The sequence below is a fragment of the Terrapene carolina genome, unplaced genomic scaffold (genome assembly GCF_002925995.2).
Source record: "Terrapene carolina triunguis isolate 2854851 unplaced genomic scaffold, T_m_triunguis-2.0 Scaffold194, whole genome shotgun sequence".
In the NCBI taxonomy this organism is placed as follows: Eukaryota; Metazoa; Chordata; order Testudines; family Emydidae; genus Terrapene; species Terrapene triunguis.
The window spans coordinates 2,693,934-2,709,932 of NW_020664545.1; the positions used below are offsets into that span (position 1 = coordinate 2,693,934).

The 15,999-nt window shown below is 43.9% G+C and overlaps 1 protein-coding gene across 5 annotated transcripts in view; it reads left to right on the top strand.

Annotated features, from left to right (window-relative positions):
- Nucleotides 1–7,277: 7,277 nt before the first annotated feature.
- Nucleotides 7,278–15,999, top strand: part of GATAD2A (GATA zinc finger domain containing 2A) — a 109,629-nt gene continuing 100,907 nt past the window's right edge. For all 5 annotated transcript variants that reach the window (XM_026654887.2, XM_026654890.2, XM_026654888.2 and 2 more), the window contains exon 1: nt 7,278–7,350. The gene's annotated coding sequence lies outside the window, so the exon portion shown is untranslated. The remainder of the gene's footprint in view (nt 7,351–15,999) is intronic.

Sequence of the window (15,999 nt, forward strand, 5' to 3'; positions counted from 1 at the left end):
AACACAATCTGTGTCCCTGAGTCCTTCACAATCACTCCCAGACCCCTGTTATCACTACAGATCTGCTCAGGATCATACCTGGCAGTATCATTAGTGTCCACGTGGCTGAGCTGCAAGGGGTAGTTATCAGTAGTTAGATGCTTGCCTAACAAACATCCCAGTTTACATGCAGGCAAATTCTATTTGTGTTACTGCAGCCTGTTCACCAGGAGCTGCACAGAGGCGTGTCATGTGCTGATATAACTTCATTAATAGGGCAGCCAGGCACTCTCTTCAATTGCTGTGGGTCATTTCTTTTGTTAGGAGTAGGCAGCTTACCTTCCCCTATTAGCTTTTTACCCTTAACCTTTGACATGCAGAATGTCTAGTTATTAAAGTAAAATGGACCAAACAGTCTTAAACAGAGCTGAATGAGAGCTCTATTAGAGCACATGCCTTCATCTAGGCTCCAGAGGTCACAGCCTAGTACAGTGTTAGACTGAGCAAAGGTCTGATAAAGCAGGGTAGCAAAAGACTCTTTACACCTTTCTTTAAATAAACTGCACTAGGTGATGTAACACTTCTTGTGCTAAAGACTACTTTAACCTCAGATGTCAATACAAATGAAATAGCACAAGTTGGAGAACCCAAATAAATGTGTGTTAAAGTATAACTTTAGAAGGATCTGTCATCCTCAGTAGTTAACTATAAGGTTCTGAATAGCCTGAGGTGAAGCCAGAGGCTCTTAAGTCTGTAAGAAAACAGTCATTAACTAGAGTAACAACTAGTTGTAAGTGAATTACTGCTATTAAACTGTTAATCATTTGAGAACTATAGTTGAGCTCTTGAAAGTGAAAAACCGGCTGTAAAGCTATATTAGGAAAAATTGCCCATTTTCAAGATATCTTTAGAAAAAGACTGTGTTGTAGAGAGGTCAGTGTCGGTTATTAAACGTCATATAGAATAGGGTACAGGTAAAGAAAGATGAGTCAATAGTTTTCCTGATCACAGGTAGAATCTGTTCAAAGACACTGGACTAGAAACCCTGGGGTCTATTACTAGCTCTTCTGACTTCTTTTGTGACCTTGGGTAAGTCACTTCACCTTCCTGCCTCAGTAAAATGGGGAAAATACTTACGTCTCTGTTAAACATTAAGATCTATGGATGAAAAGCACCAGATAAGATCTTAGTATTAATTGTTCCTCTTTCTTTGAAACAAGCACCTGAATTATCTGATCTGAAGATGCATCTACTCCCAGAAAGAACCTTGTTAGTGTGTGTAAATTAGCTGGTGAAAGACTAGTTTCAATGTGTAAAAATAAAAGCCTCTTTTAAAACAAAACCCAGTTCCTATCATTTCCCTGGTAACTGAAGAAAATAAAATAGTGATTATAAACTTGCCCTACACCATGCTGCATTAACAAGCTCATAAGCAGGATGTCTGAAGATAGGAGCTCCTGAAATTTGTCTGTGGGCCATTCGGGGGCACGTTGAAACGCTTTCTAAATGCTCTTCCATGTAAAGAATTGTTACAGTTGCCACAGGGTCCTTACCCTTAGGGTCACAGAATGGAAGGATAGTCCATGAAAATATGGGAATAGAGGACTTGACAGATAGCATCAGCCCAATAGTCCTCCTTGTCCTGTATCTGCTGGGGGCCATGCCAGATGCTTGAGAAGGTGAAAGAAACCCTACAGAAGGCAGTGATGCGATAACACCTCTTCTCCCTTTGTCCCCCACCCCAAGAAAGTTTCCTTTTAACCTCCCTTAATTACAGGTTGGCTCATGGCCTGGAGTGCCAAGGGTTAATATCCCTTTCAAAGCTCTTGGAGAGAAGATTGTCTCATGGCCCATCTGGTAAGAGGTGTGGTCCATGGTATGAAAATGTTTGAAAACCCCTGACCTAGATACAAGGAGGAAGTGGGGGGTGAGTCACTGTGTAATACTGACAGTTGCAGTCTGATCTATCAGAAATAATCTTGCCTCATCTTGCAGTCCACCCACAGCCAGCAGGTGTTGCTGTGGGCCTTAGATTCAGAAGAATGAATACATCTTTCAGGTTTACAACAGTGCCAGCCTTGCCAGTGTATGATTACCAGCTTTAATTGCTTCCTGAGCACCAAAGTAACTAAAGAGTATGCATCAGCACTTATAAACAGACCCTTGAATGCTATGGAGCTCTATCAAGCTATTAGTAGAGGCCTATGATGTATCAGTGGTAATGCCAGGAGGAACCAGAGCACTGAAGGGTGGTATGTACCACTCAGCATAAACCTCGAGCACACGTACAATGGGGATGCACAGAAGGAATAATGATGTCCCAGTACACTAAAGTCACTTGCATTTTAAAACTTTAATTTTATTTTTCTTCTATTCCCACCCAAGGAAAGTTTGTAAGTGACATTTTCTATACACACAAGACTGATCATGGATAATTTCTAAGCACTGGTGAAAAGAGTACAGTTGTCCTCCATGTGTGGGACTGCAATGTATACTTCTAAGTGGATGTATTTTGCTCTTGGCTAATAAGGCCATTTCTAAATGAGGTGTTATCTCTCATCTGCAAATTATTTAAGCTATAACTTATGGTTGGTTTGGTGCCTTTTTGCTTTGGATATTTACTGCTGAAGGTTAGTAATAATACCTTGCTCTTACTGCTTTTCATCAATAGATCTCAAAGCACTTTACAGAGGAGGCAAGTCATTTTCTCCATTTTACAGAGGAAGAAACTGAGGCACAGAGAGGTGAAGTGATTTGCATAAGATTACCAAGCAGGAGAGCTGGGAATAGAACACAGGTATCCTGACTCCCAGTCCAGTGCTCTTGGCCCCACTTCCTCGATAGCAATGGCTCTCAACCTTTCTAGACTACTTCATCCATTTCAGGAGTCTGATTTGTCTTGCATACCCCCAACTTTCACCTCACTGACAAACTACTTGCTTACAAAGTCAGACATAGACATACAAAAGTGTCACTGCACACTATTAGTGAAAAATTGCTTACTTTCTCATTTTTACCATATAATTATAAGATAAATCTGAATAAAAATATTGTACTTGCATTTCATGTATAGCATAGATAGTAGTATAAATAAATCATTGTATAAAATTTTAGTTTGTACCGACTTCTCTAGAGCTTTTTATGTAGCCTATTGCAAAACTAGGCAAATATTTAGATGAGTTGATTTACCCACTGGAAGACCTCTGTGTACCCCCAGGGAGTACATGTACCCTTAGTTGAGAACTACGGCTCTATAGAACCTTTTTGTCAGGGTGGAGATTACTCTGCACTTTAAGGATCACAAAGTGCAGCTGTTTCTGAAGGAGATAATGTACTATATCATTTTCCAGATGTGTAAACTGAGTCACATTCAGAGAGAGGTTGAGATTTGCCCTAAGTCACAATGAAAATCAATAGTAGAGGTGGAAAATGAACTCAGGAATCCAGATATCCTCCCCCATTTTCACCACTAGGCACACTTTCTGGGAGGCTCTGCTCTCTAGATGCTTGCTCAAGTGCGTATTTCCCCAAGTGAAAAGGATTGTTCAGGCAGTTTACCAGAATCCTAGAAATACAGAATGCTTCCCCATCGTTGTTAAGGGGCACACTTTAATGTGAAGAGTTGTAGCCTCTACCCATGTGGCCAAGAAAGGAAATTCCCTGAAGAAGTTTGCTCATTTTCCCTGTTCTTTCCCTTTTGTGTGATGGGGACTGCATTCACTTTGTCATGACGTTTTTTTGATCAGCGTACATTTATCAAATAGGGCCCTTTTGAAGTGGAGGAGGCTGCTTCTGACCATTCTCATTTTTGGGGTAATGATGAAGAGTCTAGATCCTTCCAGAGACCATTAGCACTAGGCAGGTGTCTGTCACTCATAACAGGTTCCCCATTTCTACAGAGGCCATTGCTTGTCCTAACAACTGGATGTGGAGCTGCCCTTTCACCCTCACGTCCACTTGTCTGCTTCACGTTTTTGTTTTGTCCCAAGGCTATTAGTTCCAGTTGCTTTTGGTGGAACAAAAGATCTCCAAAGTGATGGACAGAAAATCAAAGAAATTATGCCTGAGCCTTAGGAAAGGAACATGTCGGTTATAAATAAGTCTAGATCTCTGTGTCCTAAAGCAATGTGGAAATTCCAGGGAAATGCTGATAAGATGGCAGTATTTTTGGTTATCTTCTTCTGGGAGGTAGATTCTGCTTGTGTGCACCCCATGGTGCAAGGTGAAAGATACTCTCACTCCTTTTGACCCAAACGGTTAGCCAAAAAATCAGGGTCTTGCAGGTGGTTCCACTCATGAGGGGAAATCGGTTATGGAGTCAGGTATTTGATGTAATCCTGTTTATTTGCAAAGACCTGTTTCACTGAACACAGCAGGAAGCAAACAAGAGACAGAGTCTTTGCTCACAACTCCAAGCCTCTTTTCCAGTGGGCACTTAGGCCCAGATCCACAAAGGTATTAAGGCTCCTAACTTTCACAGTGGAAGTTAGGAGCCTAAGTAAATACACAAACCTGCTCCCTCATTTAGCCTGTCTGGAAAGGAAAAAAAAAAAAAACTGTCAGGAACAGTACTTGGTCCTGCTAGTGAAGGCAGGGGGTTGGACTCGATGACCTTTCAAGGTCCCTTCCAGTTCTGTGACATAGGTTATCTCCATATATATATATGAGAGAGAGAGAGATTGATGTTCACAAAAGCTGCAAGTAGACTGTCCTTTCTTTGAGTTTTTCACTCTAGAGAATAAGAGCACTAGACATCTTTGCAATGCTTCTCTCTTCCTTAGATAGGTATAACATGGAGGCCTTTTTGAGTACAATGCTATGACCGTTAGGATCTTGATCCCCTAGAACCAAGAACAAACTGAATGCGATTTCCATTGCTGGGGCACAACTGGCCCAATACGAACTCAGCAACTCGAGTGCTTCCTAACTGCTGTCAAGTTTTTTTTGTAGGCATCATCGGAAAGGAGTTGTATGAAGGGATCTGAAGGATAATCACAGTTTTGCAGATATTTGCAGGGAGCTTCTCCTAAGAGTGAGGGACAGCATGAGAGAAAATACAAAGGTGCTTGTTTGAAAATACAACAAATGGGCAATGGAGGCTGGGATCATGGGCTGATTGGAGGTGTCAACCTCTCAGTAGTGAATGAGACATGATAGGTTGGATAGGGATAGGGCATGAAGAGCCTTGAGAGTGAATACAAGCAGCTTACATCTGATATGATTTAGAAGGGAGAAGCCAGTGGAGAGATGTAAAGAGAGGGGTGACATGGTCAAAGTGACAGACTATGAAAATGATCTTTGCAGCAACATTCTGAATGGATTTGAGCAAGCCAAGATTTCTCTAGCCTTGACAAATGCAAAGGATCTCCTTTACCCAGCCCATCAGAACTCATTTTTCAGCTTAACAGTGCTGTCTGTTCTACTACATAGGTCCTTCTACTGCCCTCAACGCTGTAGTATCTGAGTGCCTTCCAGTAACACATCAAGCAACATGACTAATATCTGTCACATGTGGTTTGTTCTCTCATCCTCTCTCCATGGGGAACAATTGTGTTCAGTAAAGTGTTTTGTTTTGGGAAGGTTTGTGTTTTTTTCCACGTATGTGCTGCTCTTTGTTTATGTTGGGGAAGACAGAAGAAACATGCCTTGCAGTTGGAGCAGAAGCTGGTGAGTTTTATGATGGTCTTTAGACCAAGCCTCTGTGTAAATGGTTGGATAGCATGTTTGATGTGTGGTATTGACACCAAAGGAATGCCCAACTACACTTACTGACACGCAGCAGTGTGGCTAAGGAAGGCATGCTAGCAGTCACTGGGGACTTGAAGAAATGGTAACTTAAACAAGGTGGAGTCTTTATATAAAAGAATTGCTAGAAACCCTGCATAGTGGTGGCCAAGAGTCCAAATTCTGATCCAGTTCTATTTGCACATAATCTCATCCTATAGGAAACTGAGGCCCAGCGAGAGAAAGTGATTTGACTCAGGTCACAGAGCCAGACCACAGCAGAGTATGGACCAGAATCCAAATCTCCTGACTCCCAGCCCCATGGCCCTTGCACTAGAGTACAGTGCTTCCTCTTGAAATGTGTTTTAGGTGCACCCATTCAATCACTGGAAATGTGACAAACCAGACTGCAGGGACCAGCCGGCTCAACGTGTGCCTCCACACTGTCCCCCCTGCTATGCAATCACTGCCCAGCTGCCCCACCCCTGCCCAGCTGCCCCACCCAATACCTTCACCTCCACACCCTGTTCCCCATCGCCACCCAACACCCTCATGTGCCCCATCCTCCTTGCCTTGCCCCTCACACTGGCCAGCCACCCCTCCCCCATACCTCATCCTCCCTGCCCCTTACATGGGCCAGCCACCCCACCCCCATACGCCTCATCCTCCCTGCCCCCTCTACTGGCCTGCTGCCCCACCCCCATACGCCTCATCCTCCCCAGCTGCCCCGCCCCCACACACCTCGTCCTCCCCACCCCCACTGCCTCCCACCCCAACAACCTCATCCTCCACACCGGCCCCCACCCCACCCAATACCCCCACTTCCACACCCTGTTCCCCATTGCCACCCAACACCCCCAGGTGTCCCATCCTCCCTGCCCCCCACCTTTGCTCCCCATTCCCCCGCAGGCAACCCCTCCTCTTCCCCCCACTGCCCCAACACACCCCATCCTCCATCCCAGCCAGCCAGCCATCCTCCACTGCCCAACCCCCCCATCACCGCCCACCTCCCCTGCCCCCCAACTTCCCTAGTGCCTTGTCCTCCCTCCCTGCCCCCCGTCACTGTCCCGCCGCCGCTAACTCCTGGCATCGAGCGCCACACGCCATGGGGACGCAGCCTACGGGGATTAAACAGCGCCAATCCCGCCCCTTTTAAAACGAAGCCCCCCTTCTTTTGAGCCGCTCTCCGCTTCCGGGTTTGTTCATTGGCTGATTTGGCTGTCGATCACCGCCTACCGAGAGGCCGGCCTTTTTCCTCCCGCTTTACACGCCCCCCCATCCCTAGCTGGTTGGTTGGCGGAGTTACAATCCTGCTTCCTTAGTGGCTGTCGTAGCTGTCAAATTTCTCCAGAGAGAGGCGGAGGGGCAGTCTGTAAAATCTGCCTAGCAACTGGTGTGGGCGGGAAAAGCGTCCTGAGGAGGTGACGGTTGGTGGCGCGCGCGCCACCCTGGGAGTCCCGCGCCGCCGGTGGCGCGCGGCGCGGGGGGAGGGAACCCGGCGCGAGGCGGGTCTCCCTGCGCGCGCAGCTCCCTCCTCCTCCTCCTGTCAGTGGCCACCTGAGGGAGCCGCCTCCCCTCCCCCCACGGCCCCAGTCCGGCCCGGGCCCCGCTGAGGAGGAGGAGGCGGCTCTGAGGGGGCTGAGGAGAGTGAGTGACATCCCCCACCCCCAGCAACCTGTGGGGCCCGGGGCGAGGGCGCGACAGGGACGGGGGGGCCGGGCTGAGGAAAAGGGGGGCACCAGGGCTGAGGAAAGGGGAGCGTTGGAAGGGAAGGGAGGGGCGGGGGGGCGGTCTGGGGAAAGCGGATACCGGGGGGCAGCGATGAGGGAGGGGAGCACCAGGATGTGGGGACAGGCCTGAGGAAGGGGGGGGCAAAGGAAAAGGGGGACACCGAGGCTGAGGAGAGCGGTGGGTTAAAGCCAAGAGAGGGGGGCCGGCAAGGCCTGAGGAGAGGAAAGGGACGGGGGCGGGGGGCAGGCCTGAGGAAGTGCTGTGCTAAGGGAACCAGGAAGAGCTGAGGGGAGGGAGGGGGAGGGGGAGGTAAGGGCACCAAGGAGGCCGAGTGCTGGGGGTGGGGTCGGTTCTGAGGGAGCCAGGGCTCCAGGAGTGGGGGCTGGGAGAAGGGTGGAGGGAATTCTGGGAAGATTGGCCTAAGGAAGCACTAGAACTGGGCAGAGAGGCATTTAAAGGGAGAACAGAACTCAGGAAGTACCAGGGACGTGGGCAAAGCTGGGGTGGTGGCGGCAGGGAGGAGGTAAGGGTGCGTCCTGGGAGTTGCCCACGGGACACAGCCAGCAGAGGCAAAGACGGATCATTGGTGCCAGAGACCTGGTCGGGGGCATTATATGTGCCAAAGATGGGCATCGTGCGAAGAACTTTGGGGAGAAGGCTGTGGTTTGGGAGAGAGTTGCAGTCAGCAGCAAAGTGAGAGATTGGGTAGGAGGACATGCCAGAGGGAAGATTTATGATATGGGGAGAGAAGGGTGGATGCTGAAAATGGAGGGCACTTTTCAGGGTAATGAACACACAAGAGACTGGCACAGGCTTCTGTGTTCTGTTCTTTGGCGTGTGCCATAAGGGGAAGTGAGGTTTGGGGAAAGTGGCATGGTATGGACAGACAAGCTTTTGCATGGGTCATGCTAAAGAAGGGTGAATGCAGGCAATATGAGGCCACTTGAAGAAAGTACTTGCAAAATACTGGTTGCGTGTTGAGCAGTGCCAGATGGGATGAGTTCATGATGGGGTTTAAGATGGATGTGTTTTTGTGGGGCTGTTGCCAAAGATGGGTAACTGCACTTAAGTATCCATCTAGTGAAAAACGGGTTAATTTTCCCCCTCTAATCTGACAGCATCTCTCTTATTCCTTTGCCACTATCAGTCTTAATTTTTCTACTTTCTGTTGTGGGTATCTCTGTAATACCTTTGGGGGCGATACAGTATGTATACAAGACAAATTCTATACAAAATAAAGTTATATTGTGTCTGTGGTCTACCACCTTCTCACCCCTCAGCCAAGGTTAGGAGAATGTTTATAGGTTGCTTTAAAAAAAAAAATTCTTTATTAATTTTCTGTCTTGGATTTCCCCCCTCTATTCCCTGTTCTTGTAGCAGAACAACATTTCTCCCCAGAATAGTGTAGGGTAAAGCTAGTGAGGACAAAATGGAGCTTATTTGGGTGCCAACTCAGAAAGGGGTGGAAAGGTTGTGCTCAGGTGATAGTTTTCAGTTTAACCCTAGCACTGCTGTCGACTCAGTGTTTTGTTTGTCACTTTATAACAAATGACTTTTGGTCTGTATATGCAGTCTATATACTTACATACATGTACATCTTTTTGTATGATGCATATTGTAGCAGGTGCCATAGTTAAAAGAACATTCAGCTTGAATATTTGAAAATGACTAGTCCTGTTTTCTGAGTGAGCATTGTTTAAATTGCATATCCTGAATTAAAAAAAAAAAAAATCCTTTTAAAAGAAAAAAGTATAACTGCTTTTCTACTCCAGTGATATTTATTGAAGTTTCTTCAGCTTATATAGTTAGAAAAGGAGAAATTGGTTATACAAAGGATTAATCACATGTATTGTATACAAGGTGCTTTCAAAGGCACAAAATAAACTGAAAATATTTAATTCCCTCCTCCCTTCCCCCCCCCCAAAAAAAAAACTTTAGTAATTTTAGTGTCATTTGCAACAGTAGGGGCAACAGTTTCCTAAAAATGTCACTTTTTCCAATTGGACAGTGTCCCTTTTTAAGGTTTAGGTTCAATTTTCATTCTAACCTCTCTTCTCATACCCATGGTGAATTTTTGGAGAGGTTTGAGACAATCTCATGGCATGCAGGTGTGAAAAATAACACAGACGTTCCAAATAGTAACCACTTAATCTACCTTATACTGTAGTAGATTTATTTAACTTCTGCCACTTTCAGATGGCAAAACATTTCGTTCTGCTTCTGAAACCGAAACTTGTTTTAAACCAACCAAGTAATCCATATATATTTGTATATACGTATTTCCCCTATTTCTGAAAAGCCACTTGAAAGATGTGAATTAGCTTTTATCTAGTAGTGTCCAATTCCTGACACTACAAAGCCTAAACCTCTTAAGCTACATGTACAGTATGTAAAAAACCATTTTAGCCTCTTTATTGCAGCAAAAATAAAAGCCCAGTGCTAGATTTGGAAATAACCTGGAATCTTTTGCTCCTCTTTCAGGAGAGCTCAAGCTTGGACTGAAGCTGTTTTTCTCCTGTATGGGTGGCTTTCCACTCTAGTGCCTTCTTGTGCTTGAATTTAGAGAGTCAGTTAAGTCTTCTTTCCCAAGGCAGGTAGGAAATTTAAAAAAAGTAAGAGTGGGGGCATGTTAAATGGACCTTGGGTCTAATTTTGATCAATCTTAAAGTTGCAATGGGATTTTGACAATACTAAAAATGTTGTTTAGTAGCAGCACCATGCAGTGGAATCAGAATTCTAGTTTCTTGCTCACTAGACCAACATGGGCTAGCATTGCTAATCCTACCTAAAGAGAAGTAACTTGCAGCTCTTGATTGATTCATCTTTGTCTCAAACTTTGAGAAGTATTGATGGACTTCACAACCAACACTGCTTAGTAGTAAGAAGTGTCTCCACAGGGCATTGTGGGGAAGAAAGAAAAAGAGAAAATAAAGGAAGGAATCCCTCAGGAAAAAGCTCGAAAACGGAGGTGCTCTCAATTGCCTTATAGGATACCAGAATCTTTTTTTCTCCTAAATAAGAGTGAAATAGAGGGTAGTTTTTTTTTTTTTTTTTTTTTACTGTTGACCTCTCTCTCTCACATTTTTGACCTGATCAAGAGTATCTCATCTCAGTCTTGGTACACTAAAAAGCTAAATGGATGTGGCATCCATGGTGCAGTGGTGAGGGTGATGCTTTCTAAGAATAATATCCCTTTACAGGCCCACTTTGCACTCCTTCTCTCTTCCACTGAGGAAGGCTGGATGTACTTTTCTGCAAAGCCCACCAACACTGTTCCAAGCCAATGCAAGAGGGATGAGGGCAGTAGAGAATCGTAGCTGCAGGTATCTGCTACTGCAAGTGGGGGCTAATTGTACAAGAGTAGCTGGAGGTGTCCTTCCTCAAAGGCTCCTTGAACCCACAGAAGTCCCAGTGTTGGGACCAAAGCTTACCTGTTTGCATCGTTGTGCATTGTGTTGCCATTAGCTTACCCTCAGAATAAGAAAACTAATGTTTTGCGTTGGCCCCCGCTAAGTGCCAGAGCCACATCAACACAATTGGATGACCCAACTTGATTAAAAGGATGGTTAGCGTGACTTGGGGTTGTGTTGGAGTTGGAGGAGCACTCCCCCCATATCCACTGTTACATTTACTTTAACTGAAGACTTCATGATTTTCACTTCTTGAATTGTAGTTTTTAGTAAGACAGGTTTCTAGATTAGGGAAAGTAAGCAAATTAAGATCAGTTGTGAAACATGCTAATAGTGAACACTCCCCCAGAAATAGAACAAAGCACATATAGAATCATAGAATATCAGGGTTGGAAGGGACCTCAGGAGGTCATCTAGTCCAACCCCCTGCTCAAAGCAGGACCAATCCCCAGAACCAGAACTTCAATTTGTCTGCCTTTATTACAGTTTCATTTTAAAACATTAGCTACATAAGTCATCCATGGCATCAATTCATCCTGTAGAATTCTGTTGTTTAAGGCTGATACAGACAATTGCTGCCAAAGCTGCAACAGCAGGGGGCACATGGGTAATTGGGGTGGAAGAGTGCCCTGCTAGTGACAGGTTGAAATGCTATTATGGGGTCTACTGCATTTGCTTCTTTGCTGCATATAGAATCAGTGGCTTTGTGCTAACAGCTGTTTGATAGCAACTTGAACCTACTAGATCATCAGGATGTCTCCACCTTTATTACCATTCTTGCTGGGGCATGTCGCAGGATTTTCTTTAGTTAACAGTAACCTCTATCTTTTATTCCACCAGTTCTTGATACATTTCCTATTTTCCCCATTTTTCATGAAACTGAACCTCACACTCCTAGATGACAAAGCATAAAAGTTTGAAGTAGGTGGTGGGGTAGTCACACAATCTTGGGCCTTGTGTCTTTCCCCCCTTCTCCCAACACATAACTTCAAAAGGCCCAAATTTCTTGAACCTGTCATGCTGCTGGCACTTATCAGTTATGATGCCAATACAAAGTTGAGTGAGTCTTTAACAAGAAGTGTCAATTTTTAAAAGAATTCTTGGATAGATAAAAGGGCTATGGAGACCTAGCAATAATTTACATGTGTATATTTACTGATAAGTTATTGCTCATGTATATAAATAAGCAACTCTAACGACCATCTAAGTCCAAGTGTAATCACTTCAATTCATATTCATGGACCAGTTAGCTATCCAACAATTGATTTTATATAACCGAAATAACTGGGGAAGTGAGAAATTTCCTTCCTTCTGGATACAATGCCAAGGATGTTAAATCTCTAGAGACCCAGATAAGAGCTCTGCTGTCCTTTTTTGGAATTATTAAACAAGTATAGAATTTATCCATTCAGGAGAACACTGGAACCATAGAATTTGATTGTCTTGTAATGTCTTCCTCTTGCACGATTTATGCCCTTTACAGATTCAGGATAAGGCCTGTCTGGTAAGAGCTTCGCTCCTATCCAAGAAAAAAACAAGGGTACTGGAGGATTTGATGATGCAGTACATGGCACTTTTCTCTCACAGCCAACACCTCACTGTCCTATTAGGGATAGTTTATTATTGGAGGTATCATCTTTGGGCTGTGATGTAAATTAGAGATTCTGATCACATATGTGCAAATTCCCTGACACTTTTTATTGCAGCAGTAGGGGTGTTTGGCTTTGGTGTCCTGGCCAAGTTTCAACTTGGGTAATTACAATCTGTTTACCAAAGTCCACCTGTAGTTTCAACTGGGTACAGTATTCTTCCTCCAAAACTTAATATAATATATGGAGATACCTATCTCATAGAGCTGGAAGGGACCCCGAAAGGTCATTGAGTCCAGCCCCCTGCCTTCACTAGCAGGACCAATTTTGCCCCAGATGCCTAATTGGCCCCCTCAAGGATTGAACTCACAACCCTAGGTTTTGAGCAGGCCAATGCTCAAACCACTGAGCTAGCCCGCCCCTCTCCCACTTGTATAGAATTGCTGTGCTCTGTTAGACAGTCTATTCCACCATAAAGCTTTCAGGGGAAATTCTTATGTATATGTTGTTTGTGAAGTGCTTATATAAATGTTGGGAGATAAAAGAACAGTCTGACTCTTCACAGAAGTTAACATTTGACTCTTCTCAGAGTTGCAACTAGTTTTAGTTTGTGCATGTTGATAGCATGAGATACAGACTGTATTTCTAGTTCAGGGGTGCTGTAGCCTCTCTAAGTACTGTAACACCTTTCCTTTGAAATTTGCCTCTTCCCGTCTCTTCCTCCCTCTTATCCCCCCCAAAAAGCATGAATGATCGTAACTGGCAATCCTAAAAATGAATTCAATTTGTGACTCTTGTCCTGCAGAAGAAAAGCAGGTTATGGAACTGACCTGCTCTAGTCTTGCTGGGGACAGAGATGACACTTTACCATTGAAAGTAGTGACTTGCACTTTGGTTATGGAAAAAGCTGTCATGTTCCACAGAGCAATAACTTCAAGTCTGTCTTTTGCTCAAGAGGAATGATGTTGGTAAATCCTATAATAAACTGGAGTATGAGACTCTGATAGCTATCCTAGAAGTACACCGCTCTTCAATGGAAAACTTTTTATTGAAATTTGCTCTATGTCCAGCCACAGTCTGGCTTAGATCAATATCATCTACTTATGTTTTCTTGAACCTCAACTTGGGTAGAGACAACTGTCCTTGAGAATATGCAATGTCAATTTTATTATGATACACTTTGGACCTTACATATTTATAGAAAGTATTCACTGTGCATTCACAGTAACTTTTCCACATGAAAGGAAGAGTTAACTGGGAAAAGTCAAAGGAGGCAGTGTCTTCATCTTTAAAAAATATTAGTTTGTTTTAAACATGTTCTAACTAAACAGCTTATCAGAAGCTTTTAGTCACCTTTCCCATCTAAGAAAGGAGCGCATGGCTCGAGAGACACTGACATGATTGTTTGATTTTGACCAAACAAGTTTTTTAAAAAGTAATTACAAAGGGAGGATTTTTATAATGAAAAGTCCAAACGTATCTGTAGTGCACCCTCTTACAATGTGGACATGACCCTCTTTAGTTAGATCATAGTTCCTAATCTAATGCCTTGTTTTCAGTCACAACTTTTTGAAGCTTTCACTTTTGGTCTTGAAAGTGCTTTGTACTTGGTCTCTAGCTGAAGATGGTGTTAGGGAAATGAGAATAAAAAAGGTCCAAACAGAGAGGAGAGCAGAAGGATATTTTTCTTCTCCCACTACTTATTTTGTAAAGAGTCCTATATCCAAAATAGTTTGGGGGTTAAAGTCAGACAAGGAAATAGTAGTCTCTAAGGAGCAGTGCACAGCTGTATCCTGGAAGAAATTGGTTTTGATTTGACATGTCCATTTTTTTGCTAAGCTCTGTGTATTTTAAAGGAGGTTTGATTCTAGATGCATAGAAGAGGTAATTGCATCCAACTCAGTCTCCCAGGTACTCCAAACTGATTAAGAACCTTTTCCTAATGTCCCTAGGAAACAAAGGTTCTAGTAGAAGTAGCTGCAGCAAGTTGACACTGCCAGCTTCTCAACCAAGATGCCCCTTGTAGCCTAGGGGATGTGCAGATGGCTGAGGGAGCTAGGAGTTTGAGTTGTGTACACTCTCTGCTCTTTACAATTTGTTATTGAAGCCTGCCCCAATGGAAAAATATACTCCCATTTTACAAGTGGGGAAACTGGTACAGAGAGGTTATGTGAATGACCCAAAACAATATAGGAAGTGAGAGACAGAACCCAGATCTCGTGTCAACAGAACTACACACTCTCATTGCTATGACTTTAAATCGAGGTTAAGTGATGCTATCTGTGAGAAGAGATTCTCCCTTAGGAGTATTTTCAGACCCTTATTCTTGGGATGTGTTTGCAATGTTGATATCTAGTTTAAACCTTCTAAAAAGCAGAGATAGTTGAGGCCTTGCACATGCCCCTTCACAACTTTGAATATTCAAGGATAGAAAAGGAACATCATCATAACCCTTCCTCAATTCCCTGTCATTGTCAGAAAGTCCCTCCCTCTTTAGTTGTGCCTTAAAAGGCACTGACAAATGTAGAGTTGTACTAATTAGTTTCTGCATTGTTGCAAGACTTCCACACTTGACTTTAGTTCTGAGTCTAGCTTACTGTAAGATTATCCTTGTATTTTCCATCCTGCTACTTTTATCTGTGTAGTGTGACAAGAATGATCCCAGTAGGAAGTCTGGGTGCAGATTATCCCCATCTTGCTTGACACTTATTCCTGTCACTAACCAATAATTCCACTGCTTACATTAATGTCCTGTTTTATGGTGTATGGTTTTTAATCCCTACATCAGAAGAAGACTTTACATGTGCAGTCTGAGGAGCCTAGCTACCTGTAGCCAGCAATGTCTTCAGCAACAGAAGAAAGCTTGATGCCTAGTTCAAAGTCCTTGTATTCAAAGAACTCCAGAAGAAAGAAGAAAATTGAGTTACACCTAACTGCATTTCTTGGGATTTCTACAGATCTGATTAAAATGGGTATCCTATCTAATGTTCTGTATGGCCAGAACTCTTGACAAGTACAGAGTGCTTTCTTTGGACTCTCTATGGCCAAACATGGCTAGCTGCTGCCACAGGATCCAAGCTGCCTTTGGATTGAACATAAACCCCTAGAATCACATCAACTCAGTTTGTGGAGTTTAGGAGCAGTTCTTCATTCCATATATACAAGTCCATTTACCTTCCAAACCCCCAAAAGAAACATATCCTGCCCCTCATGCCCCAAACAGAGATTCCAAGATATTCAGAAATCAATAGCTTGTGAGATACCAGTCACAAAACAGCAAAGTCCTTCAGGAGATATGCCTTCCTGCATCCTATATGACAGACTGCTAGACTTTAACGGAGGCTTTTGCAGGTCTGGTTAAGGATCATGTACTGGCAACAATGCCAGTATGGAATCAATAGCAACTATGTCCTAAAGATTCAGGACACTCACTGGTGACATACTCAGAGCCTGTAAGGGATCACATCTGAACAATTTCAATTCAAAGTGAGATCCTGAGTCAGAATTTCACAAGTGTATTGAAACAGTACCATCTGATTGACTGACTTTCAAAGCCTCTTTCAAGT